Below are 22,488 nucleotides of genomic sequence, written 5' to 3'. Positions count from 1 at the left end.
GAAACGGGCCTCTTTATAAAGCCATCACTTAATCAGGTACTTATGCTTTACTAAAAAAAAGGTGTACTTCTATTACTCTGAGAAAAAGGGAGACAAAGTGATTCCATACTGAAAACACTTCTGTAAACCCTGGATTAAATACTCACTTAAGCGCTTGTGTTCATCCTTTTCCAAAATGGGAAATTTTTTTTGAAAACACAAAATCTTTTAGAGAAGAGAATCTTGCTACAGCTCTTAACAGACTCGGGAAGTGTCCTGATTTCAAGATACAAGTCACAAAAGCAAGGTGCCACATGCCACAGCACAAGTTAATGGATTTAAAAATAAGAGAGCTACCTTCACAAACCGCTGTTGGTTGACCAGTTTGACCATTTGAAAGAGATTTCTCTTTGTACATGGCATGCTCCTATTTAAATTAACTCAAATTTCTCTTTGTGCTATCTTTATTTTAAAATCAGATTTATACCAGTTAGTAATTTTTCTGAAAGCACGTTACAGATCTATGCCATCACAGTTGGTGTCTGACTTTCAGCTGTCAGTAATGTAGTACTGCAAGATGTTTTTAACTTAAATTATATATATATACACATATATATATCTTATATTTAAATTACTTCAGAATTGTGTACAGAGCCTTGTTTTTAAACACTTGTTCTCTTTCTGGAGATCATGCACATGTGCAGAGTTTGTTAGGAATCCAAGAATTTTCTGATTCTAATACTCCTACAGAACATGACTAAATATTCAGCAATGCTTCAAATTAAGTTAATGCCCCACCCGAGCAGATCAGGTCTTCAAACAGCCTACATTCCTTCACCTGGGAGTGGAAGGAAATAATGAAAAAAAAGTAAATAAAGGAGTGAGATGGAAAGCATTTTTGCTGTGCAATTATCCTGATTTTCAACTTGCACTCCCTGGGAAAAAAGAGGGAAGGGCAACCCTTGAAATGTCCCTTGGTGATGGTAGGGAAAAATTTCTTGTGGATCAGTTCTACTGTCTGTACTCACCTTAATCAGTATCTTACTTTGACAGGCCACTGAATTTAGAGAGAGATCTCCGTGCCTTATGTTTAAAAGCAAAGCCGGTACGAGTGACATGCCCCTCACAGCTGAACTGGTGCTCAGCTCTCACTGGGGGCTGGAGCAGAGAGGAGGAAGAGTATGCTCAGAACATCTTCCCTTCCATTTTGCAGTATAATATTCTTCTTACTCAGACAATTTCCCCCCAGTCTACTCCATAAGGTAGCACTGAGCTTGAGTTTCTGGCTCATAATGTAATTTTCACACATAACCAACCTGTCTGGGTGGAAGGGCTGGGGAGGAGCACATTTCCACACACATACTTGTTTGAGAGTACACTCATCCGCCTCAACTGATCATTTCAGGGTTATTAGGCAAATATCATGATGACACCAGACCTTCTTTCCAAGCCATCTGGAGGGAATAACTCAGAACTTTTGCAAGACTTTTCCTTTCTTCCCACTGCCATGATTTCATTGCCATAAACCAGCCTGCTTGCAGACAAACCAGAGAATTATGCACTGTACTGGGCAAAGCCTTGGTGCAGGGTCCATATTTTGCCATTTAGCTCACGACAAGACTCACATGTTTATCAGTCATACTTGGGAGCATTGCTGCTCCTCAGCAGAGATTTTTGCCTTCTGAGGAGGTGGTTTGTGTTCCATGCACCCTCTGAATCACATTCTGCCTTTTAGATTTTAGTACGCAACGATGACACAGCAAATTACACCCTTGTAATATGAAAACATAATATTTTTCTAGCAACAGTTCATAATGCTGTGACCAGCTGGTCCAAAATGGTTAGCAATGACACATTCTCAAATTCTCAAAAGGCATGCTGGTAATGCAGCTCCTCAAATTTCTTAGGTTTAGGATGAAATGAATGGAGTATCTCACATGAAGGCATTCCACTCTGGATAATACAGTAGTGGGAGTTTCAGAAGACTTGAAGCCTTCTTGAATTTAAGCAGCTCACCTTATTTCTGGTGTCTTGTTCTCATGATGAGACATCTTTGATGACATCTCTGTATGTATGCTGATGGTACAGGAAGATAAGGTCACCCCTAAATTCTCTGCATCCCTGAAAATGAGAGGAATGTGATCAAGGGAAAGTCCATTGCACAGCATGTGCTGCTACTTACTTACTTTGACTTGACATTGATGGATGCATTCAAGTATTTACAAGCTGCCTGATGAGATGACTCAGAGAAAGTTTGAAAGAAACAGCACGGCTGACACCCCTGCTTGAAGGGGGAGGAAGTGGGAGGGAAAGATTGCCTTGAGATCAGAGTTTGTGGTTTTTAAAATGCTGCTGCTTCACAAGCCCACTCTTTGTGCTGGAGTAATTATGTGGGTGTACTAGGAAAAAAAAGCTAGGCAGCTTGAGAAAGGTCTGGCTGTGGGGAAACCCAAATTTAAAGATCTTGAAGAAGCAGAGCAGCTCAGTAGTCCTGGAGAAGGACATGCAAGCCACGTTTGCAAGAGCCTAGAGCAGTTACTGGGCCAATCCTGGGAAGTTTGGGGTGCAAGTCAGCCATCCATGGTCAACAAGCCCACCTTTCCATCACCCTGCTGTAAAACTCCTCCCTGCTGGGGTTGTCCCCAGTCCATTGCACAAGACCTAGATCAGCACATTTCTCCCAGAACTCGAAGACCACTTTAGTCAAAGGTTTCTCTGACACATGAGGATGTAAATAGGATTAGGGACTAGAGGGTCAAAAGGCCATTCAAAGCTCTTCCTTCTGCCCCTACAATGTGTGGCTGGGCCCTGGAGATGTGTCCCAGCACCAAACCCTCTTGCTTGGGAGAAGGCCAGAGGCATGGCAAGGCACAGAACAGCCACTCTGGAGATCACGTCTGTCATCGCTGATTTTCCAATGAGCAGAGAGCAGAAAGAACTGTGCATCCTATTTCATGAATTACCATTTTTGAGCTGTCAGGCAGGAAATACCTGCACCAAGCTGGGAAGGCACTCCCAAAAGCTATCACATTTAACTCTTTCCGTTTTTCTAACAGTTTGTGCAGGTCACAGATCAACAGTGTAGAAAAAAACCCCACAGAATCTGATGTTGTCCACAGTTCCATATGGGAGTGATGCACCTCCACCTGTTTTTATAACACCTCCCCATGGCCCAGGAAGGGGAAGTGCTCTTGTGAAGCCAGTGTTGCAAGGGAAGAGTGTGGTTAAATTTTTACTTCATCCCCATCCTCAAGACAGTCTTCAGCAAGAAATCCTCATCCTGAAACCAGCATGCTAAGAAGGACAAATTCCCTGAGCAACCAGTTGGCACAATTCCCCAGCAGAAAGGAAGGGGAGAAAAAAGACCATTTCACCTGCAGAGTCCTACCAGGGATTTTGTAACTTACCTTTGTACAAAGAAACCAAGGATCTCAAAGATGTGAGCTATTTCTTGTATACATTGCTGCTTTTACTGATCAGATAAACTCCTTTCAGAGTCCATTTCAGGCAGGTCTAAAAACAATGCAGGGATGTCTTGAGCATCTTTTGTCTGCAGCTCACGCTCAGGTGGGCTCCATGCCAGCCGTGGGGGCCTGGGTAGAGTTGCTGCTGTGGAAGTGGGACTTTGGTGTGGATCAGCCACGTCAGCAGTCATCAGCTGCTGTAGCAGAGGTGTCCCATAACTTGCAAAAGGAATGTGATGCAAAAGAATTATTCTCCACCCAAGGAAATACCACATGCTACTATTTATATCCTCTAGGGGCCTGGGTAATTCTGGATGCTTCCAGTTCCATCAAATAAAATTTTTAAAAAAACTTTTAAATGGGCAGAGAGATTAAGAAACTAATGGAAAATCCTAAAATGGCTGCCTTTTTTTCTGAAGAAATCAGAGTATTTCCCTCAAAAGTTTTTTGCAAAAAATCTCTAATTGCATTACACAATATTTTGTTTCCTTGGAATTTTGTTTTTCTGTCAGCCTTTGCTGAAAGGGATATTTTTCTTGTCAAATCTTCTGTAATTACAACAGTAAAGGCACATTTTCCACTATGGTGGTGAAATTTCATTTGGAATGAAAGACATTAAAGAAATGTAGGTGTATTAATGTTGTTGAAAATAGCATTATGTAACAGACATTTGATGGACTTGCAGGTCTTTACTGGAGGTCAGATGCAGGTATTACTCATTCCCCAGGGCTCACAGAACTTGATGCCCCTTCTAACACCAATGAAAAGACTCTAGTGGACTGCAAAAGGAACTGTTTTGGGACACTGGTACAGCAACTTAATTCCTCCTTTCTTTTGGGAGTATTAAGAAGCAGCACTCTGACTGGCAGAGTGCAGCGAGGAAATTTGCTTAATTGCTAGAGCAATAATGCTTAATACAAATCATGACACACGAATAAAAGAACAGGAGAAAGGAGCCTCTAGCTGAGCAAGAAAAAAGGTCGATGAGATTTTAAAATGTTCCCTTGCATGCATATATGCAGTGTTTTGTACAGTAACCATAAAATGACATGTTTTATACCTTTCAAGCAGAAGCAACCTGTTTTGACTTTGTAGCACTTGGTGAGTCATTAGAGAAACTGATCTTACTAAAAGCTTTGCTATTTCTCTTGTTCTAACTGAGATCCCTAAAAATAAAGGCTTGGGTAAGATACAAAAAACAAAATAATTTGCATGTTCATTGTCTCCCCGTCTTTGCCATGTGCAGACTTGGGCATCCACCTTGCCCTTCCTTTGCCATCCAGGACAAATCCTGGCTCCAGAGCTGCTCATCTGAGGTGGAGCCCTACTGTACACAGATTAGGCTTCCTCCTTTCCTGCAAGCCCATGTGGAGGGGAAATGAGGGTATCATTTTGCTCATAGGCTCAGACACTGGGTGATCTGGCACAGCTGGTGTCCGTGATGACACCTGGCTGAGCTCACTCCACCTGCCCATCCACCACGTCTCAGCCATGATACTCCTGGCAACACTAAGCCTCTGGAGATGGAGCTGCAGATACAAGCACTGCGCCTGTCACAGGACCTGTGGCTTATCCCCTGCCTGGGACCTGCCTGGTTTATGCCATTCGGAGTTCTGGACACCACTATAGCTGGTGCAGAACTTCCCTTGGCAGCTGAGCTCGGCAGGGGAACAGCAGAAATTAGAGCAAGAAAACAGAGACACCAGAAAGCCTTTGCCTGTGATCACAGCATTGCTCTCCTTAACAATCAACCAGCAGAAGTAAAGGCAATTTACAGGAGGAAAAGCAACAACTAACCTATAAATAAAGTATTGCATTCCTTCTCAATGTATTTCCCCCCCCAAGCAATCAATTAATGTTTCTGCAACAAAGAGATTATCAGCTCCCGTGAGTGGGAAAGGAGGGGTCTGATGTGAGAGTGAGGGGGCTCTGCTGCACATGACACACTGCAGAAAGAAGCACCTCTCCTGCAAGATGCTGCACATTTCATCCAACAAATGAGAGACATTCCTGCACTGAGGAATCATCTTACCTCTGAATCCAAACATCATGAGTTTTATTTACTTGTTTTTAAGGCTGAACAAGCAGCTATGTGTGCAGAGAGGCAGCAGGGTATTCATTTGCTTTGTTTTTCATGCCTTCAATCTTGCTCTGGCTGGCTGTGAACAGTATTTTGTTGCTGAGTACCAGTGGACTCTTTCATGGTGTCTGAAAGCTTGTCAATAAAAATAACTGCAACAAGAAAAGAACAGCTTTCCTATCATGCAGCACTTTCAAGTTATCTCTTGATAGCAAGCGGTCAGATGTCACCACTATAAAACCACAGTTTTCTGGGATAATGTATAACCTGAATAATAAATCCAGTATTGTATTCCTAGTCTTTCACATCAGATATGCAGGGCCTAGTGTCACTGCTTTTCCCTTCAGTTTAACCAGGGTTGGTCTGTCTGCTTAAGCTGAATGTTCTTCTGACTCCTACTCCTTTCTAAAACTAACCCACTTCATCTGCTGCCTGAATAAAAGGCTTCGCGTTAGTCACGACATCTTCCTGCACTGTTTTATTCACAAAGTTTGACAGAAAAATACATGTTATGAAACCAACTTTTAATGCTTGATGGAAATAGGTCTGAACCTGCCTGGGCAGCTGTCCTGTGAAAGCGGAAGGCAGCATTAAGAGCAGCATTTTCACCTGCTTGATGTGTTGGCAGGCTTGGGTCACCCACTGATCAGACCAAAGACCATGATGCTGGGTGGACCAGAGGCCCTTCAAAACCAACACCTGACCTTTGACAGTGGTCAATAGTAGGTGTCTTAGGGCAGAGGAGGACAAATAAATTGTGGTGGGACTCATGCTGATTCCTCAACCTGCTGCCTCAAGCCAGATGTTGTGCTTACAGTTTTAGTAGCCTAGGAAGCATTTTTCATTTTGTGTTTTGGTCATCTTAGGAAGTAATTCAGTAATTTCCACTCTATAGCATCCTATGAGTAAAACACATCCAATGATCTGATTTATGCATTGATCCACTTTCTTAATTTGCTTCAGGTCTTCAGTCAGATAACACTAGAAGAGGCTGCCCAGAGAGGTTGTAGGATCTGCATCCTACATTCAAAACCAAGGAAGACAAATCCTGAGCTAAGCTGAAGGTACTTAGAGAGAGGTTTGGACCAGATTATGTCTAGGCATTCCTTTCAACCTAAATCATCCTATCTTTGTAACTTGTCAGGGTGTTCACCCCCCTTTTTAGCAAGTAATAGTGAAACAACCCTTTCGTCACTTTCTTCTTACCCATCAACCACATAATTGATGATCCCATGAAGGACCACAAACCTACAGCCCCTCTCTGCCCTTGCCAAGTCTCTTTTCTAGACTCCAGGGTCATTATTCTGTTTTGCCTCTCCCCTTAGAAAATGTTGAGGTCCCCTGTACCTTCACTCATCCTTGCTGCCCTTCTCTCAACCTTTGTTAATTTGACTTCATCCTTTTTGAGGGAGGGAAGAAGGACCAGAATTTTTTTGCAGAGTTTAAGAGGTGAGCAAATCTGGCATTTTCTACTGTGGGAAAATGGTATATCCAGAAAACTTCTAATAACCCCAGTCTGGTCAACTTTGCAGAGCCATGAAATAGCATTTTCTCTATGGTACTTTCAGACTCCTTTTTCTCTCTCTTAAAGTAAATCTTGATTGTAGTCCCATCTTACAGTACCCTCATCCCTCTCCTTTCTCCTCTTCATTCTTGCACTTCCCTGGCAGTCAGGGCAACACTGGTGTTTGCGAGGCTCTAAGGAAGCCAGGCAGTCTCAGCAGGAGCTTCCATCACACCAGGAAGCTCTGGCTTGAAGGGAAAGGCTGTGGCTCCTTGGCAGCCTCAGTCACTGTGTCTTCTGGCCACCACAGCCACTTCTGCTGTCCTGTCCCACCACCCTGCTCTTCTGAAGAACCTTGGGGCACCTTGAGTGTCCTGCCACACCTCAGAGCCTTCCTTATCTCCACAAACAAAAGGTCACAGGCAGCTTTCTTCCACATTAACACCTTAAAATGGCTCCACAAAGGAGCAGAGAACATCCAGGCCAGTGCAGGGAATGGAGGGAATAGATGGGGCTGAAGGAGAGGGGCAGATGATGGCACTGCACTGCAGAGGCAGCTGTTCCATCAGCTGAGGCTGCTGTGGGACTGCAGCTGTGCTCACACTTCTCAGAGAGGAGCCCCTGGAAGCTCAGAGCCTGAGGAAGGAAGCTGCTAATGAGCATCTTTCCTTCTTCCCTTTCTCACATGCCAAAGTACAATGCTTTTAATGGCAAAAGATAATAACTCTAAGATGTTATGATTACAGCACACATTATTTTCCCCCAGCAAATCTTTGCTGGCTTTATATGAAGTCTGTCCTCACAAGGCTATGTGAGGTATCTAACACTGAAAGCAGAAGGCTGTCTTACAGAGAAATATGGTGAAGTTCAGGGACGTAAAACTGTGTCATTGAGTTCATGAAGTCTATTAGGAGCCGTCAAGAAACAAGACTTAAAGGTCTGTCTCAGACTTCATTAATGTCTTTAACCACTAGAAAAGTTCTTGTACAGAAAGAAGCATTTCTCCATGTAATACTGCTGGGGAAGAGATTGAGGAAAAGCCTGATGCATGTCTGAAGGAGACACATAATTTCTTTTCATGTTTTTCAAGTATCTTATCAATAGCCTTATCTTTTAGCATCCAGAGCTTTAACTTTCTCACCCCTAAGTGAGATGACTCAAGTCAGATGCCCTCACACAGGCGGGAAAAACAATTTCCTGCCTGGGTCAGACTATTCCTCTTTTACATCTCCCATTTTACATCCCTTTTACATATCTTCTGAAATCCCTACAGACTTCTCTTCAGAAATCTGAAAAAGATAAGCCCTGCTCTTCTAATACACAGCAATGGGACATCCTCCTCCCAGCCAAGGTTCTCGGCTCTCCAGCTATGGCCCCTGCTAGCAATATTCATGGGCTTGAGTGAGGAAAGCCTGTCAAAATTCTAGTGCTTCTACCCCTGTTCAGGAAAGCACTGGAGTCAGGAACATTTGAACTCAAAGCAACCCCCCCGTACTGTCAGTGAACTGTTGTAGAAAATGAGTGTCATACCCACAAGGGCGACAAAGCAGAGCAAGGGTAACATAACTGGTGGGACTTTCATGTTTGTCTAAGGTTTTAAGTAGTCAATACTTTTATATAATATGACTTCAAAAATGATATTTGTTCATGTAATTAGAGACTGTACTGTCCCAAAGCAGCCAAATTGAGACTTTGTGTGCAACATGAATGTTGTTGTTTTCTGGTATCTTCTTACAATATATTCCTAATACATTCTTTTATAGATTTTGCCTATCTTATTCAATATTCCAACATATTTTAAAAGGTTAAAAAAATATTAGGAAAGAAAAAGATAAAGCCAAATTTTTAACAACTATGGCAATGACAATCCTGCATATCTCTAAGGAGAAGGTTTTTCTGCATACTCTGGGAGTTACAATCACAACAAGACATCAGCAACAACTATTTCTAGCTTTGCAGAACCTGTTCACAGTCTGAACTGCCATGCCATCAGGAACTTAGAATGTCCCACCAAACACTTCCCACCAGTCAATCTCCAAGTGAATTAAGAAGGAAGGCAATTATTACTGAACCATTTCACAATCACACAAAGATACTGGTTCCCAAAAAATTGAAAGGAGATACCTCAAGGAGAGAGGTCAGGAGCAGTAAAATCATGGAACAGCACAAAGGTCACTTAAAAAATCCCAAGCGATGGTGATGGCTCCCATTACTCCTCCAAAATGAGCAGGCAATGACAAATCAGATTTCATTTTCATTGTGATTTCAGGCTGTCCTCCACGTGACTGCCTATTGCACCTCCTGTAAGAAAAAGCAAGAGCTTTCCCCAGGCTATCCCAGGAAGGTCTTGTCCTGAAGCTGTTGCTGGGAAGACAGCTGTAGAAATTGTTTTTCTATGACAAGAACACGATGTGCAGAGCAGCACGTTTGGCTCCAGAACCCAGTGAAAAGGCAGGATGCGGGAATCGCCTCCCACTCTGGCCATGAACCCAGAACCACATCCTCTCTCTCGGGAATGACCCACTGTTTTTTCCACTGCTGCCCACTACAGACCATGAGGATGGCTGACATCCCACTGGAGCCTGAAGGGGATTGTTTACCCTGTCATGAATACCATGCCTAGGCAAAATGGGACTTTATAGCAGCCCACAAGTAGTCAAATCGCAGCCTCTGTAGCCGGAGAGCAGAGATGCACTCCTGCTCTTCCTACCCTGCTGCAGTGTTCTGCTTCTGGTAGCTCAACCATGTGCTCTCCAAAACAAAGAAATACTACTGCAACCACTTCCCTGACACTCTTGTTTTTAACAATGGTCTTTTCATATCCCCCATATTAAATCTGATGAGATGGCTTTGCTTAAACCTGTAGACTCATATACATATTTTCATGCTGAGACAATGTTTAATAAGCTCAGTCCTGCCTGGCTGAACAATTTCTATCCAGCAGGCATTGCTCAGGTAGGTTCACAAAGGAGTTACCTGGAAACCTTTCGTTATTATGGCAGCATCCCTAGTAAATAGGGAATCACGGTTGGAGTTCTAACAGTGCTATGATCATTCCCATCTTCCATATCAGCAATCCCACTAAAGCCCAGGGTAAATCTGCCCTAAGGTGAGGACCTGGTGAGCATTCAGTACCACCAGCATTCAGTGAACAGCTTGAGCAAGCTCTGGGGGGGCTCAATTTCTACAGTGAGCACTGTTCTCCCCAAACAGGACAAAACTCCATGAAGAACAAGCCTTTTTACAGCTGTGATGGAGTTGTGCTCTCAGCTATTCTAGCAAAAGGATGAAGCCCAGAACAGTCATAGTTGACAGTATAAATTAATCCCTCCTAATATTTGCCTTGCAGTTTAATCTCAAATGCCACTAACATACATATGTTTGAAAACAATCAACTGGTGTCTATTTCAATAGTGGTTGTGTATGCTCTAGAATCAATCTTCCCTATTTGTACTCTCTTCCATGCCTTCATGAGTTTAATCACCTTATTAAAAATGTGCAAGAACTGTAAATAAGAAAAAAAGCAAACCTTTCAGCCATGAGGCTGAGTGGAGACATGTATATCAGTGAACATATTTCCTGAGTAATAGCACACTACACAGTTTGTAAAATGCAATTATGCCATAGCAGCTCTTATCAGGAAACATATTTACACTGATTTCTTGTGGCAATAGATCAAAGAACTTATTTTACTGACCTATATCTGTATTTAGTTGTACAGCAGTTTCTTACATAAATAAGCAAATTGTCTTCCTTTTTCTGAATAATTTCCTACTAATGGACAGCAGTTTTCCTGACATAGATGCTTTGCAAAGATTAATTTTTGAAGGCTAAAACTGGTGTTTGAATTTAAAATTACTCATGGTTGGAAAATTGCAGATGTGGGGAACACTCGCTGTCTGTAGAGGAAAAGAGAAGCAGTACACACAATGAGGCCACCACCCTGAGAAGACATGAGCAGGTGGCCTTGTCACATAAATAGAGATTTTTTTTCTCCTGTCTATTTTCTCCTTTGTCTCTATCCACCCACAAAACTGCCTAGAAAAGTATAACTAATATTCATCCAGAAGAGGAGGACCAAAGAGCATGCAAGGCTGACAGATCCTGGCTCGTAGGGGAGGTAACCAGGGGTGTGTGGGAATTTACTTCCCAACCATCCAACCAGACTTCCATTGAGACAGGGCCTCCAGTACACCTGAGCAGCTGACGGTGACTCTTTTGTGGGGGATTTTAAATAATTTGTTTCCATTCTGCTTTTAAAAACCATTTCTAGCTCTGTAAGGGCTCCACACATGGGACAGGTCACCTCTGGGCTGCTGGCCTCCATGCAGCCCTGCTCATTTAAGGGCCCTGACTTGTTTGGCTGATTCAGTACAGACAGGAATACCTGCAAGAGCATTTGCAGCCCTTAGCAGCATGTTCCAGGCAGCATCAGCTGTGGTGTTCTATGATTAATTGTGCCAAGACCAGCTGGGATGAGAAGGGGAGTCAAAGGATTGACCTTTTTTTGAGGGCTGAGTGAGAGGGTCCACAGAGCAGCCCAAGGAGCCAGTCCTTTGACCTCCTATTCTCTACAGCTGCTATGGAAATTTCTGTAAAATATCTTTTTTTTTTTTTTTTTTTTTTTTTTTTTTACAAAATGTGAACTTGTTAAAAAATAGAGAATCTTTTGGAAATATAGATGTTAAAACAAAACTTTTGGTATAAAAACCAGCTTGTGTCACTCTAGGAGACAATACATGTCAAGGCTGCTGATGTAGAGATTTCAATTTCAGGATTAGGTGTTCTCCTGACCAGAGTCATTTGATAGAAAGGAAAAAGCATCTTCTCCAAGCCCACCCACTGGAGAAGTTTCCACTTGTTATAAATAAAAAAATACTTGGCTCAGGAACAAGCATCCGAGTGTCCCTCATCCTGGAGCAGTGCTCAAACCCACACTGACAACATCTCTTGGAGGAGCACAAGCAACTTCCATGGCCAGACCCATTTAAGGAGAGCCATCACAGAGCAGCTGATGGAGTGGTGTCAGGGGAATCCCTCCTGGCATGAGAAACCCAGATCAAGCCAAGGAAGGGTTTAAATCTGTTTCTCCAATAACCCCAATGTGAAAAACAAGCACCAGGCTACCACCTAGTCCAGAATAAACTTGCTCTTTTCCCTATTTGGAGAATATTTTAGAGTTCAGCTTCATGCCAGAGAAGCATGGAAAGATTACCCAGCCAACTCTGCTGCCTAAATTTGTTCCTGAAAATGGCAACTAGTTACAATTAGATTTCCTTAGACAAGTTTGAAACCAGGTTGGCAAAATGATAAATCTTGTATTATCTTGCAATAATTACAGCTAATTCATTAAAGCTAACCCCAAAATGCAGATCATTTATTAGTAATAACTCTTCTTTTGGGCAAGTAGTTTTCTATGTCTGGCACAGTTTTCACTTAGGTGGAAAAATAAGTTGCTTAACTTGTTTAAATTAATAACATGGAGAAAGAGAGTAATCAGTGCAAGTCCACATTGGGAAGGAACCCTGTGGAATTGAAAGAGTCTTATATGCCAGCAAAACCAAAAGATCACCTGCAAGCTTCACAAACCCCTAAACTCAACAGGTTTGTGGGTATTATGGGGAAAGGCACAATACATTTATTATTGAATTTCTTGTGGAGGCTGATCTGTGTCAGCAGACACTGCCATGTGGCTGGCTGCCCTGTCATTTCTTACAGAGATGCTCACAAGTCTCTGAATGACACTGAGGGAATTGTTCAGGAGAGCATCCCAGGTGTCCCATTAATTCCAAGAGGAGACGTGTCACTGCACTGCACTTTTTTAGAAATTTTCCATCATTGCTTACATTGCCTAGGTATTTTGCATTTTCAATGAGTGATGAACGCAGAAGTAGAATAAAAACTGATTGTGGTTAATATCTGAGCTTGCAGAATATTTTAAGAAGACAGTTTTACTTGAAAGAAGGAAAGAAGCTGCCAAAGGCAACCATTGTTTGGATGAAGAGTAGGTTATATCTGTACCTACCTGTATCAAGTGAAATTCCCTTCCAGCATTGCTCTGGGAGGAAGGCTGGATTAAGAGGTTGGTTTATTGACTGATTGTTTCCTCTAGCCCAGGATATTCCAATATTTGCATGATGGACACAGAAACCTACACCCTGGAGGGACAGGAGTAATTTCCTAGTTTAGGGGTTCTACTGCCACAGAGAAGCACTGAAGAACAGTTAAAAATCATTGGACTCAATTTCTCTGAGAATAAGGAAAGGCAAATATGCTGGAAAATATGGGCCAGTGGATTTAAGTAAGTGGAAAACAATGAAAATACTTCAGACTTGGTTTAAAAACACTTGCCAAGTTGTTTTGGTTTAAAAACAGAAAGCAGCCACTTTAGCTCATTATCATGTCTGGCCATGCTCCCTTCAGGCAACACCTCACACTAGTCTTTACTATTGTTATTATTAACTTGACTAAAGATATTTTTTGGGGAAAAAATTCCCAACTACCAGAACATTTTAAAAAAGTATTAGTTACTGCTTTTGATTTAAAAAAGTGATGTTTATAGGAGCTGTTAATCCATATGTGCTTTGAAAAGTGTTAATGTGATTTAACCAATGTGTTTTGAAAGTACCACCATTTATTTTCTTGGTCCACCTATATCTTGTGGGAATTAATGAAAAAGAAAAGTAGAATCCCAAGATATTGAAATATAAGCCAATGGATGCTGATGGATCTAGTGGTCCCTAAGAGGCCTCTGTTGACCACACTAGCTGTGGTCCTTTCGCATTGAGATTGTGGTGAAAAACAGGGTCTTTGATGTGCTGAGCTAAATAATGTCAGGGAAGCTGCAGCCTTTTTTTGGAGACCAGCACCCAGCATTTGTAGTAACCAGGTTGTTCATTTAACATGTACTGGCTTACTAAGTAAAGTAAATTAAAGGCTGAGGTGGACACAACGATAAGCAGCAAATTTGTTTGTTCAGTAGGGAGCTGAAACGTGTCGGCTCATGCTTTGATCAAGTTAAATTGAGAGGTTTCAAAGTACACACAGGAAATGCTCCAACAGATTAACTTTGTCCCTGGAGGTTCGTCCCAGTCACTTTTCAGCCTTCTGCACTCTGTTATCTGTTTCAGCAATTCTGTAACTTTAACCTCAGAGAATCCACAGAGAAAAGTGACAGTGTTAAAGGTCAAGGGTTGACTTCTAGGGTGATGGGTATAATGTCTTGGTCTTAAGATACAGGCTATTGGGCAGTTTTTGGTTCTTAACCAAAAGGAAGGGGAAAAAAAGGAGAGAAAATGGAAAATTAGGTGGTTTTTTAAAATCATTTGCTTTAAATGCAGTAAAGGTGGTAAATCATTACTGCAAATCAGTATCCCCACATGCTGTGGAGATCAGTACATTGAAGCCTGGCTGCTGAAAGACCAGAGCCTCAAACTAAATTGACTGCAGTTCAAGGAAGGAAACAGCTTTCCCTGAAATGCTCCCCATGGACAGGTGTCTATAAATAAACACTTTTCCTAAAAGTGGGTTTTCCTCTTTCTGAAATGGTGCCTGTTCACACTGCAGCCAGCCTCTCTGTGAGCAGGTTCTTTTCGCAAAGCTTGTAGGAACTTGATTTTCTTTGAGAGATCAATGGGTTGAAATTTGTCAATAGGTTCAAAAGATTTCGGGGGTGTGGAAGTGACGAAGATACAAGCGCACGCAGCAGGATTGCATAAGCCTCATTTCTGCAGGAATCAGGAAAAAATAGTTGCAGCAATATATAAAAAAATATCTGAGCAGGCATAATTCCTAAAAAAATGCCAGTAGCTAGCCGAGATTTCATTTTTGCTGAGGGCAAAAGGAAAGGGGAGAGCAGTCATTTTCCTCAGTATTTAAGTATTTTAGCCTGTGACATCTGTTTTTGAGAAGTGAGGATATTTCTCAGATAAAAAACACTTCTTTCTGAAATAAGGAATGTGGAATCTTCTTATCCTATCTGGGAACAATAAAATCTCCTGAAATTGGTAGATGAGATAACATTTTTTCTGTTGCTAACGATGCTGTTCAGCAACAGATCTGTTCATGGAACTCAGTGCTACTCTCACCCATCGTAAGCAGTGTTTAAAGCTGGCAAGTTATTTCACTGTTAGGGGTATCAGTGCAAACACAACTATAGAGACCACAGTGGTACCTACATCTGCATGATGAAGTAGTTGCCATGGCCTTAACACTTCTGAGTGTCCAAGCCTGACCCTAAAGGGACCTAACTGGCAAAATCCCACTCTATTTAATAAACCTGAATTAGCTATCAGCACAGTTAGTACACAGCATCTCAAGGGGAATTCAGAAGATAATGTCTATAAAGTCACTTGCAAAAAAAAATTGGCTGAGATGGGTTTCTAATATATTTGAAAAAAAATCTAGTATATTTGAAAAAATAACATAGTACTCTAAAAATATTAAAGGCAGAAATTTTGCAGTATTGAAGAACATAAGAATTTCTTATTTTATTGATGACCTATGGCACCATTGAATCCGAGAGTTATTTTCTCATCAATACAGCATCAGCTAGAAAATCCTGCTGCTTGGCAGAGCACAACCCTTAACCCAGGGAAGTGACCTATTGACTGAAAAACAACAGCAAATCTAAGTGGTCTGCTAACCCAGTTAATTTGTTCTATTTCCCTGTTGGAGTTAAATGTTAGAAACTTAAAGCATAATTGTCAGAATCCCAAAAAATATCTGCTTCTCTCCATTTTCAGTTCAGCTTTGTGTTTAAACAGAATTGTCTTCCTATGTATCTTCTAGACTTTAAATCCTGTCACTTGTAAGGTGTTTTCCTTTAAAGAACATGAGAACAAGAAATTTCCCTTTTCTGTGACAACTTGGGACACTGACCATGGGTGCTGCTGATTGCTGTGGCCAGGGTGATGTGCTGTGGCATGAAGAGCTTGGTTAAAATTCAAAAGAGTTGCTGCACATTTCCCCTCCTCCTTAATATCTTTATTTGTACTCCTCTCTGCAGAGCCTTCTGGACTATCCCTTCATGCTTACAATTTTCCTGACCCCTTCATTATCCTACATTAACTTCTTGTTAAAGACTTTCCTGCTGAGAAACCTAGAAACTTTCTTCCTTCCCCCAGTGAGATCTTAACTTAGAAAGAACAGTTATAGCAATAATCCAATTTAGGGAAGAAAAAAATAAGACAGCTGCTCAGCCATGCTATTCAGCACTGAATTTTTTTTTCTTTTCAACCTTCTTAAGTTTTTCACCTTTTTTTAGGAATGGAAGCTGTGTGGAGCAGAAATTTAGCTCTCATTTTTGTTGAAAATACATAATACTAGTTATTCATGCAAAAGCAGCTCTAAATTTAAGCAAAAAATAAACCATAACCTGAAATCCATTTTTATTTTTTAGAGCTAGCAATCACTCCAGACAATTCAGTGCAATTTTGACTGAAGTGCATGAGCTTAGCTTTTTGCTCGAGATGGATCAAAAATACTCCCCAAATAAACTTTCCTACAATATTTCCAGCGCAGCCTTCAAAAGAGTCAGAGACAAAAAAGAATCTTCGAAGTCTGCTGCACTGAGGCAGGAGGTCAAAGTGCTCACACAAATTGGTAAAGAAGTCATGTTTTATCAGTGACACTGCAATTACGGACGTTTGATTTCTGTTCCTAGGACAAGGTCCTCTCATTGATGGAGAACCCACCGGGCATGGAAAGAAAGGGATCTTTGTGTGAGGAGCAGCAGCACATGACAGGCATCCTTGTGACCGGCTGGCTGACGCAGCCCAGGCTGCCCAGGCTCAGGCTCTCCCTGCTCTTGCTCGTTCCACCCCTGTGACTGGAGTCTGCTCAGCTCTCCACAAAAATCTAAAAAAAAACCCCAAAAAAACCCCACCCCAAACCAAAAAACAAACCCAGGGCAACAGCCTTTGAAAGAGGTGGCTGTGCTCATGGTTAAAATAAATAGATTAGGAAAGAACAAACTGCAGCCCCCTGGGCAGTGCTTGGCCTGGCTGTTCCCTGAACGAGCTTGTTTCTACATTGCAGCAGGTATCTTTCCCAGAGCTCTGAAGGGTTCTCCAAGGGAGTGATTTCCTTTTTTTTTCCCCCCTCAGGCATTTCAATGGGAAAGTTAAAAATAAATGAAACGAATCAATGCCTTTTGGCTGCCGCTGTTTCAGCTGATGCCTCCTCTAGCAAAACACAAGCTTGATATGTTGCCTGAGAGCTCTTCACAAGAGAAAATGGGCTTCTCTACACAAGATTTTACAACTGCAGCCTTCCATCCTTATGACTTTGAGTAATGTTTTGCTTTTGAATGTTTATGCTTTCCAGCTATGAGTGAATATATGAAATAGCTCTTCTGTGCAGTGGGAAGCAGCCTAATGAGCCTGAGCTACGCAAGGGCACTGGAGGAGTTTACAAATGTGTGGAGACCATGTGCTGAGCGAGTCAGGGGATACCACTCAAGGGAGTCCTCTGGCAGAGCTGGGGACAGCACTGTGCCTGGAGTGGAACAGACAACCAACCTAAGCAAAAAATAAGGGCATCTTAATCTCCATTTGAATGTAGGTACCCAAATTTCTGGTCTAGAATGTGGTCTTGCTAGGTCTGAGGGAAAATCTGTAGGCAAAAGAAGGGAAGTTGAGCTGATCTGTGTTTTACAGGGCCAGTGTCTTACCTTAATTAGGCAGCACAGGAAGTGGATGAGTGGAGGAATAAGTAACATGTTCAACAAATACAGAGCTGGGGAAGAAAAAGTCTCCCTGGGGTTAAAATTTTATGAAATTCTTGCTTTTATCTGCTGAGAGAGGCACCTGTTGGTCGGGGGCAAAACAACATTGGTGGAGACTGAAGGGGCTGATGATGAGTTTTTGGGAACAAGGTTCAGCTCCAACAGTCTCTCTCAACAAATTCCATTCAGCTCTTGTAGGGAGTGAAAGCTTAGCTCTACCTCCAAGGCAGAAGCTAAAAGAGGGGCTGGAAAGGTGAATTGCTCCGTTAGGTGCAGAGACTGAAGGAAAAGCTACATGTGCATGAGCTCAACAGCCACTAGAGAATGTCAGGGTGAATGTCACATTCAACAGTGATCGTGAAAAAAGCAAATAATTATCTGAAGAAAGCAGATGGCAGCACACTGTTTGAAAGTCCTGTCATACTAAATATTTTCCTGTGGTTTTGCAAGAATGGAGTGGCACAAGCACCATAAAGGAAAAGCCGCCTACCATCAGAGATCACATAAAGATGAATTCAGTTCTGGCCTTAGGCATTTCACAGGAAGCCAGAACATGTTTTGGATGGCAAAATGGGAAAAGAGGATTTATATACTGGACACTTAATAAAAAGAGACTCAGAAGAAGAGTACAGCCAGTCTGGTGCTCCACTGGTAAAGGTAAGCGTACAAAGTTCAGCATTCCACAAAATCTAACTCACTGGCCAAAATCTAGTCTGAGAGCACTCAAGAGCAGTCTGTGAGTGGACTGTGCAGGGATAGCACTCCAGAAAAGATGCAGCCCTTAACAGCCTGCCTGCCAAACAGAAGCGGATGATGAGAGCAAGGCAGGCAATACAGGTCAGCATGCAAGAGATCGAGCGTGTGGCAGCACAGTACAGGGACTGGATAGGTGACACCTCAGGCCATTTGGCTACTGCTCTGTCCAGGAAGACCAGGGCCAGTGGGATCCACTGGAGGAGGCACTTGAGGCTGGCTAGGGGGGGCACCAGGACTAACACCAAAGGGGCTGTAGTCACCACAAACACCCTCCAGACAGGATGTCCCTCAAAGGGTTTTAACTTCCCTTTGAGTTCATGCTGGCTGGCCAGAGAGGAAAGAAAGTTGTGCCCAGTGGTACCCTGGCCATGCTGGTCAGACATGGGTGCTGGGACACTGTGCTTGACCATCTTCAGGTGGCCACTGTCTCCTTCTGCTACAGCACTGCCTGCCCAGCTTTCCAATCCCGGGGCCTGGCCAGGCTGTGCCCAGGGCATGGGGCCAGCCTGTCTTTTGTGATCAATATCCAGCTGTGGGGTGTTCCTCCATCTCCCTCCAAAACCCCACAGTGGTCTAGCAGACAGGGAAAGCAGCATGTGGCTGGCTAGCCCCAGGCTCCCTGGCCCTTCAAGAGGAAGGCGGGAGGCTCTCTTACACCATCCTTCAATAATTTACTAGACAGGCACTAACAGCTTCCCCCTCTGTTGCAACAAGCAAGTCAAAAACAGTAGAGCAGAAGCATCTCTCTCTGACATTCCTGCAGGTTTTCTGTAATGGATCACTTTTGATTAATTAGCGAAACAAGTTTGAAACAGCCTGCAGGATACTTGGTGTGTGCTTGTGTCTCAAACTGGAACAGGAAACCAAATCTCTCTCTATAAAACATGAACATAAAAACTCTGCCCTTATTGTTTCCACTTTCACAGGGGTTCTTCTTTCTTTGCTATCCATGTAGAAAAGAAAAAAATATCTAAAGCATCTTTGCTATTGTACTAGAACTAAAAATGAAAAAAAAATTGTTTTGCTCACCTTTCCCTCTCTCATCTGTGAGCACACAGCCATTGCTTGACAAAATGTAGCACAAACACACAGCATGGCATTTCTCCTGCAGGTTTGCGGTCTAGAGTTCCCTCAGTTAAACCAGGGACTGGCTTTCTACAGCTGGTTACCAGTTCAACACTCGAAGCACAGCTCATCTTTGACAAAGTCCCAAGATGATGAATGTGGTACCAATCTCAGCCTGCATGGGCAACACCAGCTCTGTAGTCTCTTGAACAGCAGCACACACTGTGAAGAATAGGTCTCAAGATGCTCACTCAGAGAATTTTTGTTAATTTTATTATAAGTTGCCCGTAACTACCATGAAAAAATGTTCAAGGACAGCAACTTTCTCTTTTTCTTTTTTTTTTTTTTCCTGAGGAATTAGTCTGAGGCCTTGCACGCTTTCCCACGCTCGCAGATTGCGGGTTATAAATGCGTGGGAGTAATGCAGTTTCGATCAGTCAGGTAGGCTGGGTTTCTGTTAGCTGCCTGCATACCTTTGAGCCCTATCAGCACACAGTGATCAGTGGAATTCCTGGCATTTTTGTCATAGCATCAGAGGCAGTACTTTACAGAGTAAATACCAATGACCTGCTGTTCTGTCAGGTCTCTGTACTTACCTTTTATTTTCAAGTCAAAGGTTAGGCCTATTTATGTAAATCCTCAGCCATGGGCCAAGTAATCTGACCTCCTGGTTTTCATTCTCCTAATTGTTTCAGGTATTTTTCTTGAAAAGTTTGGTCAGTTAAAGCTTGGGATCTTTTTTTAAGGCGCCTTTGAAGGGCTCTAGGGGCTTTCATAGCCCACCCAGTTTGCAAAGTGGAAACATCAGTGACCTGATGCCCTGGGCACTTATTTAAAATTCATTACCAGGAAATAAGGTTTTGATATATAGCCCCTCTATGGTGAAGAATATCTTAGGGAACATATGCATGCCATTTTTTACTTTGGATTATGTGATCTCTGAAGCCACATAGAGAGGCAATAATAAATTATATTCCTGTTTGCCCTTCATTTCTAATAAGAACGTTTTCAGCTGTAGATAGTTTTGACTTCCCACATGCTGGCCACTGCTTACAATTCCTTTGTTACTTCACGCTTGGCCGTGCCATTTTATTCATAAAAGGGTGTCCAAAGCAGTATAACAAAAAGAAATTTACTGGGTTTTTTTCAAGCCTTTTCTCTGAGATTTAGCCATGCTTATATTCTAAGATTAAAAAGCAAGATGAATATCCTCTGAATAAGAGAGAAATACAGCCAGTTTACTCATACATAGAGGAGTACAGCTAGTCTAGATTTTGTCCCATCACCCCTGGGCACAGAAGCTACATATTTCCATATGACCAAAACCAGCCATAGATAGCTCCATAGTGGGAGTAATTCTGTCCCTTCTTCAGGTATATTAAAACTAGAAACACTTAACAGGTTACTGCTTTCACTTCTGACCGTGGGTAAATCATATAAATGCATGCTATCACATTTCAGTATTTATTTCTTCCCTAGTCTTCCTCCTGTTAGGTGCCACTTTGAAGTATGTAATGGAAAAGAATAATTAATTTAATAATCATAATAGTATGTTCTTTAACTGCTGCTGATACCAGAGCTGATACCATCAGAAAGCATCAGCTCTAAACTGGAATTTGGTTTCTGCATTTTAGATCTGTGGAGACCAAAAGCACAATCAGTGCTGAAGTTTCAACATCTGGGCACTCATTATGCAGCTTATTTTCTAGATGTATTCCTTTTAATTATTGGAATAGTCACTTGTCTGCTCTTGGTGAAAAAAAAACAAGCTAAGTGAAAAGCATCACCTACTTTCTTCACTTCTATGTGCTACTGCCTTGAAATATAATGTTCATTTTTTCAACCATCAGGTAACTACAGACTCATTCTGGGAGGAAAAAAATTCCTGCATTCCATAACCAACAACAGAGGAACACTGAGGAAATGTTGAGGAAGCCACTGGAAGTTAAAACATATAAGCTGGGATAGAGTTAGCAGAAATTGCTCTGGCAAACAGATGAGCCATAGAGGCACAAAATAATGACAATGTCTGGCAAATGGAAATAGAAGTCAAACTGTCAGAAAAGGTGAAATTACAGTCAGGGTCTCAGGCCCTCAAAAAATGTGGAACCCACACTCAAGAGAGAAATTGTACATTGGGACTTTTCCCCACCTCTCCTGATTTCACAGGCTACTTCCCACACTGAGCCACAATTGCTGAATATCTCTGCAGCAACTGCAACTGTTACTTACATACCAAATTTTGAAAATACTTTGACTTCCTTTGAACTGAAGGATGTTGTCGTTTGGTAAGGCAAGTTTCCAGGGGACTGCATTTGAGACCATCCTTTGAAGCCCTGCTTTCTACCAGTTCTACCAAAGTGCACATTGCTGTTGATACGTGTGGGCCCCATAAAGAAGATGGGACCAAACCATTACCATCCTGAGGTCTACTTCTTTTCATACATAGATACTTTCTAATATTAAATGGATGTGACTGCATAGCCTGCCTATGCCCAGAGGATGAGTGATGATCTTAAGGTTCACCAGCATTGGATGAGGCCAAGACATTGGCACAAACCCATTCTTCTTCCCAAGATGTGCCCAAAACATGTCAGCATTACCTCAGTCACATGGCAGGGAGTCTCTGTACCTCTCTATATGCCCCTGTTGTCTTGACCTGAGAAGGAGACATCAGGGTAGTGAGATTTAAGCCTTCCAAGCTGGGAACAGCATTTCACAGACCCAAATAGACACATGCTAATGAGTGAAGGAGTCCAGTTAGAGTCTACAGTCAGGTAAACATGGATATAAAATATCCAAGGGGACTGAGGGTCTATGAGTGGATACAGTGGAGGAGGAGGAAGAATGAATTGTTGCATGTTGAGGCTCCCCAAGAGCTCAACCAGTACAAGTCCTGCAATTTCCTTCTCAC

At 42.3% G+C, this 22,488-nt stretch overlaps 1 long non-coding RNA gene across 1 annotated transcript; it reads right to left on the bottom strand.

Annotated features, from left to right (window-relative positions):
- Positions 1 to 652: 652 nt before the first annotated feature.
- LOC119702577 lies at positions 653 to 19,935 on the bottom strand. Its single transcript, XR_005257384.1, has 5 exons — positions 19,539 to 19,935; positions 9,152 to 9,328; positions 5,476 to 5,675; positions 3,387 to 3,662; positions 653 to 2,100 (listed from the first exon to the last, which is right to left on the bottom strand). It is a non-coding gene; the product is annotated as an uncharacterized LOC119702577 (long non-coding RNA).
- Positions 19,936 to 22,488: the final 2,553 nt, after the last annotated feature.

The sequence above is a fragment of the Motacilla alba genome, chromosome 1, assembly GCF_015832195.1.
Source record: "Motacilla alba alba isolate MOTALB_02 chromosome 1, Motacilla_alba_V1.0_pri, whole genome shotgun sequence".
Classification (NCBI taxonomy): domain Eukaryota; kingdom Metazoa; phylum Chordata; class Aves; order Passeriformes; family Motacillidae; genus Motacilla; species Motacilla alba.
Note: the sequence above shows the minus strand (reverse complement) of the source record. Positions and strands in the feature narration are given on the sequence as shown.